General features: G+C 43.3%; 1 protein-coding gene and 1 non-coding gene across 8 annotated transcripts in view; both read right to left on the reverse strand.

Moving 5' to 3' along the window:
• The window catches only part of FGF1 (fibroblast growth factor 1), a 106,464-nt gene that overhangs the window by 27,538 nt on the left and 64,652 nt on the right, over nt 1-14,274 (reverse strand). The window contains exon 1 of one of the 7 annotated variants that reach the window (XM_043589800.1): nt 8,525-8,716. The exons of 5 other annotated variants lie outside the window; for them this stretch is intronic. The gene's annotated coding sequence lies outside the window, so the exon portion shown is untranslated. Of the gene's footprint in view, nt 1-1,903; nt 2,006-8,524; nt 8,717-14,274 lie in introns of those variants that run through there. One more of the 7 variants, XM_043589808.1, reaches the window with a different exon arrangement.
• Nucleotides 6,614-6,738, reverse strand: LOC122496752. The gene has a single exon (XR_006300926.1). It is a non-coding gene; the product is annotated as a small nucleolar RNA SNORA36 family (small nucleolar RNA).

The following is a 14,274-nucleotide window of genomic DNA, read 5'->3' on the forward strand; positions in this document are numbered from 1 at the left end:
TATTCTACCAAATGTGTAATGCTACCAAAGGTAGATGTATAGACATCTGTCAAGATGATGATTGGATAAGTGTCCTCTGACCAAGCATATGTAAAATAGGTCTAACTTTTGGTTCCAAATAGGCTCTAAGTTCTTGCTCCCTGTCTCCATCAGTGGCATCACCCAGAAGCATTAACTCTTAAGAGATGTTAATTAACCTTACATTTTATTGAGTCACATATGCATGTTAAATGTTAAGAGTAACCACTAAAAAGGGGCACCTGGTTGGCTCTGTCAGTTTAGCATCTGACTCTTGATCTTAGCTTAGGTCATGATCTCACGGTTCATGAGTTTGAGCCCCACCCACGTTGGGCTCCATGCTGACAGCATGGAGTCTGCTTGGTATTCTCTCTCTCTCTCCCTCTCTCTCCAGACCTCCCCCACTCATGCTCTCTCCCTCTCTCTCTCTCACTCTCTTTCTCTCCCTATCAAAATAAATAAATAAACTTTTAAAAAATTACAGGCACCTGGGTAGCTCAGTTGGTTAGGCATCTGACTCTGGCTCAGGTCATGATCTTGTGGTCTGTGAGTTCAAACACTGTGTGGGGCTCTGTGCCTGGAGACTGCTTTGGATTCTATGTTGCTCACTATCTCTCTACCCCTCCCCTGTTTCTCTCTTTGTTCTCTCTCTCTCTCTCAAAAATAAATAATAGCCATTAAAATTTTTTTAATAAAAAAAAAGATTGACCACTAAAAGAAAACAAATAGAATGCAGTGATTCCAACCAGCAAGTGGTAAGAATAGGGGAAATGAGGTGAAAAAAATCTGTACTTACCCAAAATAATCTAGAAAAAGAATAGAAAATCAAAAATAGTACTCAAAATTATGTGGCAGTAATAAATCCAAATATATTTATATTCACAATAAATGTAAGTGGACTAAATTTACTAGCTACTGGATTTTTTTATGTTTATTTACTTATTTTGAGAAAGAGAGAGAGAGAGAGAGAGCAAGCACCAGCTGGGGAGGAACAGAGAGAGAGAGAGGGAGAGAGAGAATCCTAAGTAGGCTCCATGCTGTCAGTGCAGAGCCTGATGTGGGGCTTGGTCTCACAAACCATGAGATCATGACCTGAGCCAAAATCAAGAGTCAGATGCTTTAACCAACTGAGCTACCCAGGCACCTTGCTACTGGATTTAAAAAATTTCACCTATACTCTGATTATAAAAGACATGTTTAAAATGTAAGGGCAGAAAGGTTAAAATCAAAAGGATGAAAAATAGATACCAGACCAATCTTAACAAAAATTAAAAGTTGGTGTGGCTATATTAATATCATAGAAACTAGGTCTAAGGCAAAAAGAGTGATCAAGGATCAAAGGGATCACTGCATAATGATAAGTAGAATAATTAAACAGAAAGATGTAAAAACTTTAAACTTGTGTATAGTTAATGACATAGCCTCATAGCCTCAAACTATATGAAACAAAAATTAACAAAAATATAAAGAACTTGGCAAATCCACCACGATGGTGGGAGATTTTAATACCTTTCTGTCATAAATGATAAAGCAAACAGACAAAAAATATTAATAAAGTTGCAGATCGAAATGCACAATTAACAAGTTTAATTGAGTGAACATATCAGGGAACCCTGCATCCAACAGTTAGTGAACACTATTCTTCCCAAGGATGCATAGAACATTTTTGTAAACCGACGGTGTACCAGGTCATAAAGCAAGACTCAACACAAGTAGAAGAATCCATTTTGTTCAGACTATTCTGTGGGGAGAGTAGAAATCACTCCTATGCATCCCATTAGTGACAAAACCCTTTCAACTGTACCTTTTTAATGTCTCTTAAACTCATCCTCTATTCTCCATCCTCACTATGGCTGCTCACCACAGATGGAACACCTTGTCTCACCTGGGCTGCTAAGGCAGGCAAACGGCGTCTGTCTTCTTCACCTCTGCAACCTTCCAACCCACTTTTGATTCCACTACTAATATCCTTTCCAAGGCATGAGTCTAATCATCATTCTCCTGCTGAAGATCTTTGCGTCACTGGGTTCTCTGCTGCCATCAGGATAAAACCCAGACTCTACCGTGACCTGTGAGGCATTCATCATCAGGTCCCTGCCTAACTCTGTTGCCTTATCTCTTATTGGCCTGTTCTTCTTGTAGCTCCCCCGCCCCCCCCCCCCCCCCGCCCAACACACACACACTCTCACATTCACCGACCAGCGTTCTCTCTCCCTTACTCCCTCCACCTTCTACCATGGCCTTACTAGGTCATACTCACCCTTCAAAAATTCATCTCAGATATTTCTCTTTCAGAATGTTGATTTGGATACATCCCCAGCCCTAACCTCCCTTTTCTTCTGTCACACCACACATACCAGTTTATGTTTGAGTTGATTTCCTAATGCTCCCACAGCAACATTTCTTTTACCCTATGGAAGCACTGGGTATAATTCCCGCGTATGTTTCCCACCTATATCTTTCACTGGTTTCCCATTGCTCTCAGAATAAAGACTAAGGCCTTATCTGTATCTCTTTGTAATGTATATAATGTTGAGTCACTATGTTGTACACTTGAAACTAACATAATATTGTGTGTCAATTACATTTCAATTACAAACAAAATAAAATAAACAAAAGTTAACATTTACTTAAAAAAAAAATTCTACCTGCAGGGCTCTGAGGACTAGCCCTGGCTTCCTCCCCTGCCTCCTTTTCCACCATGTTCTCTACCCAAACTGGCCTTCCATTTGCTTGAAACCATTGTGTCCCTTTTTGCCCTATGATCTTTGCCTACATTGCTCCCTCTCTCTAGAGCACTCTTTCTTTCTTTCCCTCTACCCTCCTTGCCTGGTTAACTCCTACGTTTTGTTCAAGCCTTAGTTCAGTTGCCAATTCCGCAAGGAAGACTTTCCTGACTTTCCTTAACTGGGTCAGGTTCCTCCAGTTCTCAAAGGACCGTTTAACATTTCCTCAGAGCTCTTACTTCATTTTTTAATTACACATTCATTCTTGTGATTATTTAATTAATGTCTCCCTTTATGACTGGACTGTCAGCTCCACAATAGTACAAACCAATCTGTCTGGCTTACCATGGTCTCTCAGTGCCTGGCAGAATGCCTGGCATCTAATGGGCCCTTGATAAATATTTGTTGAATGAGTGAATGAATATAATGTAACTAAGGTTACCTGACTGTCTCCTTCATTAGTCTCTGCAGCTCTGGAACAAAAGCTGTGCCTGTTTTTTCTAGGCCTTGCACTTAGCAAATGCCTCCACATAATCATTGTTCTCTGCATGTTTGTTGATTGAATCCCAGGCCAGTTCCTTCTTGGGAGCCTCTAGTGGAAACATGCTATCATGGGACCTAATTAGTAGGTGAGGTCTTTCAGGTATTAACAGAGAGGCTAAACCAAGAACCTAAATGGATTTTAAGTGGGTTCAAACTAGGCTGCTTGGTTAAAGCAGACCCAGGGGAGCCAGGGTGGGTGAGTTGGTTAAGCGTCTGAGTCCTGACTTTGGCTCAGGTCATGATCTCACAGTTGTGAAATCTGTGCTCGAAGTGCTGCTGGGGCTGCTTTGGATTCCCCCTCTCCTCTCTGTCTGCCCGTCCCCCACGCCCTCTCTCTCTCAAAATAAATGACCTTTTTTTTTTTTAATTAAAAAAAAAAACCAGACCCAGTCTTTTTTCCATCTTGTAGAAGTTACTTCCTTACTTCTTTGAAGGCAATATCATGGACTTGAAGGATCTCAAGAAAAGATCAGACCATTTAGTCTCAAGTCTGAACTCTCTATCTAACCACAAAAAAGCTTGTAGGGCCTTAAAAGAATTCTAGGTTTTATTGTTTCTGCCTGGGAGTGCCAGGTTGGCAGGAACTCACTTCACACTCTCTGGTGAAGGAAAACTTGCCTGAAGAAAGAGACAGAGTGTTCTTCTGTCTTTCCCCGTCCTCCACCCGCAGTGATCTATACCAGGTCTGGGGAGGGAATCTAGCCATGGCTGACTGGCGGGACTAGCATCTCGGTGTGCTTCTCCCAGGCCAGTTCTGTTCCATGAGCTGAAATCTCGTCTTCCAGAGCTGGCAGCAAACTCTGGACATGGCCATGGGGTAGGCTTGGTAGTGTCGTACAGGAGATGGTTCCTATAGATTTGTGAAAGCCAATTTTTGAATATTCAAAATATTCCTTCCTTCCTTCCTTCCTTCCTTCCTTCCTTCCTTCCTTCCTTCCTTCCTTCCTTCCTTTTCTCTGATAGCTGGTTTACCAGCATGCTGCTAGACTCAGGTTTCAGTCCTGGGTGGACACTCACTAGCAAACTCATTCAGTTTCACAGGGCCTCAGTTTTCTCATCTGCAGAATAGGACCCCATAACAGTAGCTACCACACAGTTGCTGTAAGTGTTAAGTGATCAGGCACATAAAGTGCTAAGCCCAGCACTTGAAAACTTGTAAGCATTCATATTATTATTTGAAAATTATTCAATTTATTAAATTATTCAAATTATTATTTGAAAAAAATAAAACATATCATTTTCTAAGTACCATTACCCCTGATGTGCAAGTGATGCCCTCTTATTTACTCAGCAGCTGAATATGATGTACTAGTGACCATCCTCAGTGTGTTTCACAGGTTTGTGTATTACTGTCCAGGATGACAGAGAACCTGTGGATTCAGTAGTCTCTCTCTCCTCTTCTTTAATTTAGATTCTTTCTAATCCTAAAGAATCCCCAAGTTACTGAGAATAAACTGTCCCCTGGCTTCCAGAATCAAATATTCTTTGAGGGAGATCAAGATGTTATACTCTAGATGCCAACCACTTGTACTCAGCACCTGCCACAGGCAGACCGTTGGGGAAATTTAAGAAAGAAAATAAAGAGAAAGAAAAGGAAATGAAAAGAAGGACCTCAAATCCCTAATCTACATTCTGAAATGCAACATGCTCTGAAAACTAGACATTCTTTCGTAACTCAGATTGTGGCAAAACCTGACCCAGACGGTCCTGAGACTGCTTAAAGTCTTTATTTATCACCTATGTGTTCATATGTGTGTGATCTGGTGCAGAATCACCAATGTGTTTGATTATAGGGGACTGCTCCAGACCCCACAGAAGTTCTTCCTTAATATACGATAAATGCAACCAATTGTCTTTCTAAAATCCCCCAAATCCTGGGTTCAGCAATTTGTCTAGCTTTTCAGATAAGGGATTCCGGGCCTGCAGTAGAAATCACAGTGTCTGTCATACGGAGGTTAGAGTCTGGCCATACCAGATCAATCAAGCCGAGCTTCCAATAAGAGGGGCATAGATGCTTGGACCACAGATAGCTGGCCGGAAGTGCAGCCTGTAAAGCCAGTCCAGCTGTATCACCCAACAGCTCAATCCCAGTCTTAGCCCCCACACTCCTTTATGAGGAGCAAAAGATATAAGCAGATACACACACTTTCCCAATGATCTCCAATACCCATTATTTGTTCCCTGGGTTCTGGATCTTTAATTCTCTGTGTGGCTTCTCTGCCCCCAAAACGCTGACTCCCATAGAGCATCATTCTGTTGGAGGTCAGGAATTATTTTAATGCTTAGACAAAACACGCTGTGAGAGGAACCACAGAGCACTCCCTGGCATCGCGACATGCTCTGAGGCCCCAATTGTGCCCGAACTTTAATGGTACACCCAGGTCCAGAGCATCCTGCAGGCTCTCGGCCATCCTGAAGACCAGCACACGTCTTAAATGGAAGTATCCTTCCTACAGACTGACGCTTTAAAGGCCTGGGCTTCCAGCCAAATGCAGAGCAATTCTGCAGGGGCTCCATCAGCCCTGGTCCCTTCCTCTAGCCTTTCCTTACTGATGTGCCTCCAAAAATCTTTTGAAAATGTTGTGCAAGTTACAATCTCCAGAACCAGCCCACGAGGACATTCCTTTCTCAAAGACAGCAGACCTTCCAACTCACAGGACAATGGTTTGTTTGCTAGGTCTTTTTTCTTCCCTCCTGAGCTACAAAATTTGGCTTCTCCAAGCTTAGTCTTTTGAAGTAAGTGTTTGTTATCTCTTTGGAAATGCTGGGGGCTTTCCCTACCATATGTTTCCCAACAGTCTGTTCTGAACATACCCATAAATAATCAAATAAGCCCATAAATAATAAAATAGTGACTTTCTTGAACATTTACTATGTACCAGATCCTGTCCTAAGTGCTTTACATACATTATTAAAAAAAATTTTTTTTAATGTTTATTTATTTTTGAGAGAGAGAGAGAGAGAGAGAGAGAGAGAGAGCATGAGTGGGAGAGGGGCAGGGAGAGGGAGGCACAGAATCTGAAATAGGCTCCAGACTCTGAGCTGTCAGCACAGAGCCCAATGCGGGGCTTTGAACTCATGAACCGTGAGATCATGACCTGAGCCAAAGTCGGATGCTTAACCAGCTGAGCCACCCAGGTGCCCCACATACATTATTTTAATTAATCCTCAGAGTTCTTTGAGATAGGCATTTTCTTTCCTTCTTTCTTTCTTTCTTTTTTCTTTCTTTCTTTCTTTCTTTCTTTCTTTCTTTCTTTCTTTCTTTCTTTCTCTTTCTCTCTCTCTCTCTCTCTCTCTCTCTCTCTCTCTCTCTCTCTCTTTCTTTCTTTCGTAGGCTGGGAGATCAATGAATAGAGTGATATCTTCCATGTAATCGTCTTCCGTAGCCTGATCATGTCCCAAGATTTAATTAAATGAACAGGGAGGCTTGCCCTGAACTGAACTCAAGGCATTGCTTTTTTTATCCCCAGTTTGCAACTAAGGACACCAAGGCTTGGAGAGTTTAAACAGTTCGTTTAAGGTCATACAGATAAATCATTGTTAGAGCTGCAATTGGAAGGTAGGTTTTCTGACTGCAGCGTCCATGATTGTAACTGCCACAGAAATATGGGAAACAGAAAAAATCCCTTTGGTTGAGTGATCCTTAGCTTCTCTATTCTGTTTATTCTCCAGTCCCGTAGCTTGCATAAGTCAGGTCGCCCCATCGACAGATACTTGTGTCTTGAGTGGAGTCTTTGCAAGTTCCTCCCTTGACACAGAACTGTCCCCTTTCGAAGCACTATAATGGCCTCACCTGCACTTTCTGATTGGCCCAGTGGCAGTCAAGTCACTCTTAGCTTTTATCACAGTAGAATCACTTGCCATTGCTTTTAAAGGACTGGGGTGAGCCCAGAGCCCACTCTGGGAACCCAGTGGATAGTCCTACTTCAGACTGGGCTGGAAAGGCCATGGAAAAGGGAAGTTCTCATAGACCTGGGCTTTGGTTTCTGCTGTGTCATTAACTATTTGCATGACTGAGCAAGTCATTTAATCTTTCTGATTCTCAGCTGCCTCTTCTGTAAACTGAAGCTATTAAGAATACTGATCTCGGGGCGCCTGGGTGGCTCAGTCGGTTAAGCGTCTGACTTCAGCTCAGGTCATGATCTCACAGTCCGTGAGTTTGAGCCCCGCATTGGGCTCTGTGCTGACAGCTCAGAGCCTGGAGTCTGCTTCTGATTCTGTGTCCCCCTCTCTCTCTGCCCTCCCCCAGTCACACTCTGTCTCTGTCAAAAATGAATAAATGTTAAAAAAAAATTAAAAAAAAAACGATACTGATCTCCTCATGGTGCCACGACAAAGGAATAGAGAAAGGCAGGTCTGGGAAGGGTCTCACATACAGTGAATGCCTAGGAAATAGAAGGTGTTGTTATGGTTGTTAATTAGAGCCTGTGTTAAAAAAATTTTTTTTTTAATTTTTTTTTTCAACGTTTATTTATTTTTGGGACAGAGAGAGACAGAGCATGAACGGGGGAGGGGCAGAGAGAGAGGGAGACACAGAATCAGAAACAGGCTCCAGGCTCTGAGCCATCAGCCCAGAGCCTGATGCGGGGCTCGAACTCACGGACCGTGAGATCGTGACCTGGCTGAAGTCGGACGCTCAACCGACTGTGCCACCCAGGCGCCCCCCAAAATTTTTTTTAATGTTTATTTTTGAGAAAGAGAGAGAGAGAGAGAGAGAGAGAGAGAGAGAGAATCCGAAGCAGGTTCCAGACTCTGAGCTGTCAGCACAGAGCCTGATGCAGGGCTTGAACTCACGACCTGTGAGATCATGACCTGAGCCGAAGTTGGACACTCAACCAACTGAGCCACCCAGGCACCCCAGTAGGAGCCTATGTTTTAATGCATGGATTATTTGCATTTTTATGGCACTTGGAGTTTCACAAAGCATTTCATGTGGGTAAGCAGGCATCTCTAGGTGCCTGTGGTGTAGATAATATAAGAGGTATTTTATAATCATTTTGTATTTTTTATTCCTCCTATTACATGAGATAGTGAACACTTTGTCTTTTTCTCTAGCCAAGAGAAGTGTGACACAGAGAGGCTAAACAGCATATCAAAGCAAATCTGTGGCTTAGCCAAGAGCAAAACCCTGAGTCCCAAGACATCACTTTATTATGTCACGCCTCTGTTGGGCAGCCTCATTTCAAGGGCCCCATGTTCATTGAAAACACTGAAAAGTAAAAAAAGACAAAACTCACATTTCTGCCAGACAGATGATATCCAGGCGTTTCTGGAAGAATGATTAGCAATCCCGGCGTGAGGTTTTGTGTTGAAGGTGCTTGGATACGAAGGAGGAATGTAAAACCCCACGGAGCTCGTTTCACATGTCACAGTCTATTCTGGATCTTGAAAGTGGGCCTCGGAGGCCCCAGCTGTGCCCCAAGAGAGCTGCATTCCTGCGGAGCCTTCCAGCACCATGCAGGAGGCAGGGGGTGGGGAGCAGGGCCCAGGATTTGCAAAGGGACCCAGTGGGTGTCTCAGCCAAAGAACAGGAAGCAAATAATAAGCTACCCCAGCGCCAGCCTTCCAGGGCTTAGTTTTTGCAGAGCCTACATTAGGACAGTATAAACCTTGTTTTCTTTTGCATTATTTCTTTTTAAGGACTTTGGCTATTTTTAGAGGTTCCTTCCACTTGCCAACTCTCTTTGAACCCACACAAAAAGTCCAAAAGGGACCATTCTCCCGTCTCCCCAGTTTGCCCTGTTTCAGCATGCCCAATGCTCTCATGGTCCTGTGACCGTGTCATTGGCATTCTCCACACAGGCCTGCACACACCCCAGCTGTTGGCAGGAGCCAGGTGGGTTTTATGGGAAGGAGATGGAGCAAGAGAATACGAGCAAAGGCTCTGGGCAAGGACTGGTGTCTGATAAGGGATGAAAGGGCTTGGAAGTGTGTTGGAATCTCGTATCCAAGAAGGTAAACTCAGATAAATCTGCGCCCGGTATCTAGCATCTCCAGGAAGGTGCACACTGTGCGTCCCACTCATAGGTAGGTACCGGGAAGCTTGACAGTGTGCTCGTCTGTCAAACATGGCCTCTCACGGGAGTCTGCTTTCATTTTGGCAGGTGGTTCAAAGCATGGTTTGCTTTCATCCCTGCAACTCCTCATGGCTTCTCTTCTTGTTTATTTCTTTTTTCTACATAACCTTTCCAAGCCATTTATACCCCGCACTATCCACTGCTCCTCTCTCATGCTTTAGAGATCAAAGTGCTACTCTTTTGGGTGGGGTTGTTTGAAAAATGAAGAATTTCTACACTATTGGCCTTTGAGAGTAGATTAGGCAACAGGAGGTAAGAAGAAATGTCAGATGGACTTCTCCTTACTTCTCTTGGCTGCCATCTTTTTGCACATAATTTCTGCTGGCTTTCAAAGGTCCTGCATTCCTTGGTTCCTCCTTGGTGTTGTCAGGTTCAAGGGGCTCCTCTGGAATTTCCATAAATCTAGACATTTAGATGGGTGTGGGGCAGACAGGAGGCAGAACATTTTCCACCGTTCCCCAGTGTTGTGTTCTTTTTTTTTAATGTTTATTTTTGACAGGGGGGCAGGGGCAGAAAGAGGGGGACAGAGGATCTGAAGCAGGTTCTGTGCTGACAGCAGCAAGCCCGATCAGGGGTTTGAACTCACAAACCACAAGGTCATAACCTGAGCTGATGTCAGATGCTTAACCGACTGAGCCGCCCATGTGGCCCGCCAATATTGTATTCTTGACCCCTCAGTGGTGAGAATACCTTTCTCAGAGATGTGTTTGTATAGAAAATAAGTCAGTGGTATTGTTTTTCCAAAACTGTCCTCCATAGGAGTAAGTCATTAGGTTGTAAAGTTTCACACTCTATAGTGGGAGTTTGGTTGGTTTGATTTGCAAAACTTCTTAACACTGCATTTTCAGCAACGTAAGTATCATGTGAAGCAGGGTTTCTGCCTCCCTGTGCCTAAATGTGTCTGGCCCACCCTGTCTAGGATAGCTCCCTGCACTCCCCTGTGTATGAGTCCTGTGTAACACTTATGATAATTTATGACTTTATGTATGTGTTCGCTTACTAGTTATTGACTGTCTCATGCCAACCCCCTTCCCAAACACACACACACACACACACACACACACACACACACATACACACATACACACACACACGGTGGACTATGAATCTAATGAGGACCCGTAATCAGGTTTGTTTTGCTCACGTATGTTAGTTCCTAGATCTGTGCCTGGTATGTTATAATTTTGCTCAGTGAATATTTGGGAGTGGATGAAGTCAAGAAATATTTTCTTAGTTGGGGCACCTGGGTGGCTCAGTCGGCTGAGCTTCTGACTTCGGCTCAGGTCACGATCTCAGGGTCTGTGAGTTCGGGCTCTGCGTCAGGCTCTGTGCTGACAGCTCAGAGCCTGGAGCCTGCTTCAGATTCTGTGTGTGTGTCTCTCTCTGCCCCTCCTCCGCTCATGCTCTGTCTCTCTGTCAAAAATAAATAAACATTAAAAAAAAAAAAAGAGGGGCGCCTGGGTGGCTTGGTCGGTTAAGCGTCCGGCTTCCGCTCAGGTCATGATCTCTCGGCCCGTGAGTTCAAGCCCCGGGCCGGGCTCTGTGCTGACGGCTTGGAGCCTGGAGCCTGTTTCAGATTCTGTGTCTCCCTCTCTCTCTGCTCCTCCCTTGTTCATGCTCTGTCTCTCTCTGTCTCAAAAATAAATAAACGTTAAAAAAATGTGTTTTTTAAATAAAAAAAAAGAAAAATATTTTCTTAGAAAAGCTGTTTGGTTTAAAAAACATAACTTATCAAAAATAATCCCTATGGAGAAAGGTGATATTTAAGTGTAGTTCCCTTTCTGTGCAGGTCTGTTTAAGTGTGGTGTTTTGTGTTTGTCAGAAAATAGTGTTTGCCCAGGGAGCTGGGATCACTGTGATCCATATAGGACTCATAAGGCATAGAATAAAGCCTGTCCCTTCCTTTTCTCTCATTTTCCCTTCCATCTATACATCTTTGTTTCTTCCTGTATTTACTAAATGCTTATCAAATATATACCAATCATGGTAGGGGAGGGATGATACTATACCTGCCTCACAGGATTGGTGTGAGGATAAAATGAGATAATTGTATTTACCGGCTTCTGGCAAAGTACCTGACATATTAAGAGCCTGATAAATATTAGCCATTAACAGTATCAGAAGTATTGATGGAGCAACTATTATGTACTTTCTGTCTCGGAGTCTCCAGAATCAGGACAAAGAATAGCATCTGTACCACCAGGGGGCTTGTGATGGTTTATGTCCTCCATTTTCTTTGCATAGTATTTATTTTACGAGCTGAGGATTACATGGTAGCCCCCTGGTTTACAGGTGGGGAAGGTCAGCTAGCCAGAATAACAGTGAGGATATGAACAAAATATCAAAATTTTAAATACCACCAGGATCAGTATTACAAGGTTTTTCCTTTTGCCCCAGGCTCCTTCTGTGGCTTGGCACAGCACCGTTGTGGATCCTGTCTTTTTAAAAGAAATTTGATTTTTTGTTCATCAAGGACTGTTTTGCCCTAAATTTGATTTTCTAAAAAAAATTCTGCACTAAATGGGTGACTGGCTTAGAGGAGCGTGCGACTCTTGATCTCGGGGTCATGAGTTTGAGACCTATATTGGATGTAGAGATGACTTAAACAAACAAACTTAAAAAAAATATTGCACTAAAATATTATTTATCTTGGTTTCTGAGTAAACTTGCTTTGTGCCCAAAGCAAGTACCTCCCTTGCCTCGCCTTAGTCCCAGGCTTGTGTGTTGGTCAACTTTCTCAACTCTTATGTTGAAGTTAAAGGCTGTCAAATTTATGTACTTAGTACCTACTGTCAACGCCCAGTCCAGTCCACTGTCGCAACTTCTGAAATAGTCTCCTCTTTTGTCCTCAGCATGCCCCCCCCATCATCTTTATACATAGAGTCACAAGGATCCTTGAAAACCTACCTCACCCCCTGCTTGCAACCTTCCATAGCTTTTCATTTCCAAGTAAAATCTGAATCCTTCCCGTGGCCTACGAGACCCTGTATGGTCTGGCCTGACCTCCCACCACTCCTTCCCTTTGCCCACTATGCTCTAGCCAGTCCTCCAGTCCTGTCTGCCCTTGGATCCTTGAGTCCAGGGTGGTCCCTTGTACCTGCCTGCCTTCGTGCAGATTGTTTGCTTTCTGGCCCTTTCTCCTGGCTGGCTCCTGCTAACTCTTCAGATGACATCCAAAGCCACCTCCTCAAGGGTCTTCCCTGACCTCCCCATCTAAGTTCTGTTCCCCCCAGCCTCCATTATTCTCTTTTGTACGTCCTCTTCTTTTCTTCCCAATGCTTCCCGCCATTTGTAATTAAGTATATATCTACCCAGGCATTGCTGGCCTGTCTGATGCCTTCTCCCACCAGTAGACAGAAAGCTCCTGGAAGGCAGAAGCCATGCTTATTCACCATCTTTTCCACAGCCCCTCAACAGTGCCTGGCACAGAGCAGTTGCTCGATTGTTTGTTGAATAAAAGGGAATGAGTGAATAAACCAATCTTCAGTTTCCAAAATCTTGACCTGAGGACTCTGCCGCACGCGAAGGGACTTTCATGTCCCATTCTGCTCTTTGTTGTCATGAACTTTGCTCTTCTAGAGCAAGTGTTTTTCCCCTAGATTATTTTTATTGGAAAAAGTGAAGCAAATATAGAGATAATTATTGATTGCCACTCATCAGGTCTCTGCTACCTATCACCAACATCCTCCTGGGAACCTGCTGCAGGATTCCTGGGAACCACAGGAAATAAGTCCGTTAACCACTTGAAATGCTTTTATAAAAATAGACCGGAATTGACCTTCTTCCTGTGGAAGGGCCTCTTTCCTCTGGGCAAACATTGCAAAGAAATGTTATCTGCTCTTAGAAACCTCCCACGTCAGTCATCCTCCCAGCAGGATTTATCTGGACTTGGAATCCTGTTCTGAAATCGTCTCCCTACTGCCTGGGTCATTACCTGAGCAAATTGCTCGTTTGTTATGTCCCTGCTGTTGTTTTTATATTAAAATGACAAGATTGAAGTCGAGGCCTGGGGGAACTATGGGGATATCCCAGTGCACACTGATATCCTGGAGGCCTTTCACCCTCACAGAGGTTAGCACCACTTTCCTTGGACTTCAGTACAGGTGTGCTAGCCTCAGCATTTTGATCGTTATCCCCTTACCACATCCCTTATTTTTGAATTTGATTTAAATTACTGACATGTGGTTTTCCTTAAATTTTAATTTCCTTATTTAAAGGAAGCTTTATCCCTCCGGTGTAACTGCAGAAGCATCCCATACACAGAAGGCAGTCCTCAAGATAAATACAGTGCAAGGCCGGCTGTGGTTGACTTCTGCTCAGATGCTGTCTCCTGCCCACCCACCTCTTTGGCTTACAAAGAGAGAAAAGCAATTGAAAACCTAATTGCAAGAAACCAAAGCTGTCTCCTTGACTACAATCAAAATGACTGAAGGAAACTTCAAAGAGGGTTCCCTTTCTCTCTGCAGTGTTATGGAAAGATATCTTCATATCACTCAGAACTTCTGTATCAACAGGGGCACATGCCCCTACTTTGGGAAACGAAGGGTTAATAGGGTGTGTTACTTTACTGTACTAGCAATTCAGCAAATAAGCAGAGGATGTCAGTCCCCTTAGAAGCTCTCAAATATAAAAGAGGGAGAGAAAAAAACATAATACAGATAAACATCAATAAAAATTTTTTAAGATTGTTCCTGATCCTACCAGGTGAAGAGAACTTCTGTGAACATGTCAATTCATAGAGTTATACACCTTTTACAAAGCAGCTTATTTATAGGAATATTTGAGATTTTCTGAAACAAAAAGACAGCTTTCTGCTTTGTTAGGTTTCTATGTTGTTTGCCTGATTTGTATTTTGTTGCTAACTTTATTTCTAATTTTTCTTATTTCTGCTTACTTTTAGTTTACCTTGC

The sequence above is a fragment of the Prionailurus bengalensis genome, chromosome A1 (genome assembly GCF_016509475.1).
Source record: "Prionailurus bengalensis isolate Pbe53 chromosome A1, Fcat_Pben_1.1_paternal_pri, whole genome shotgun sequence".
Taxonomy (NCBI): Eukaryota; Metazoa; Chordata; class Mammalia; order Carnivora; family Felidae; genus Prionailurus; species Prionailurus bengalensis.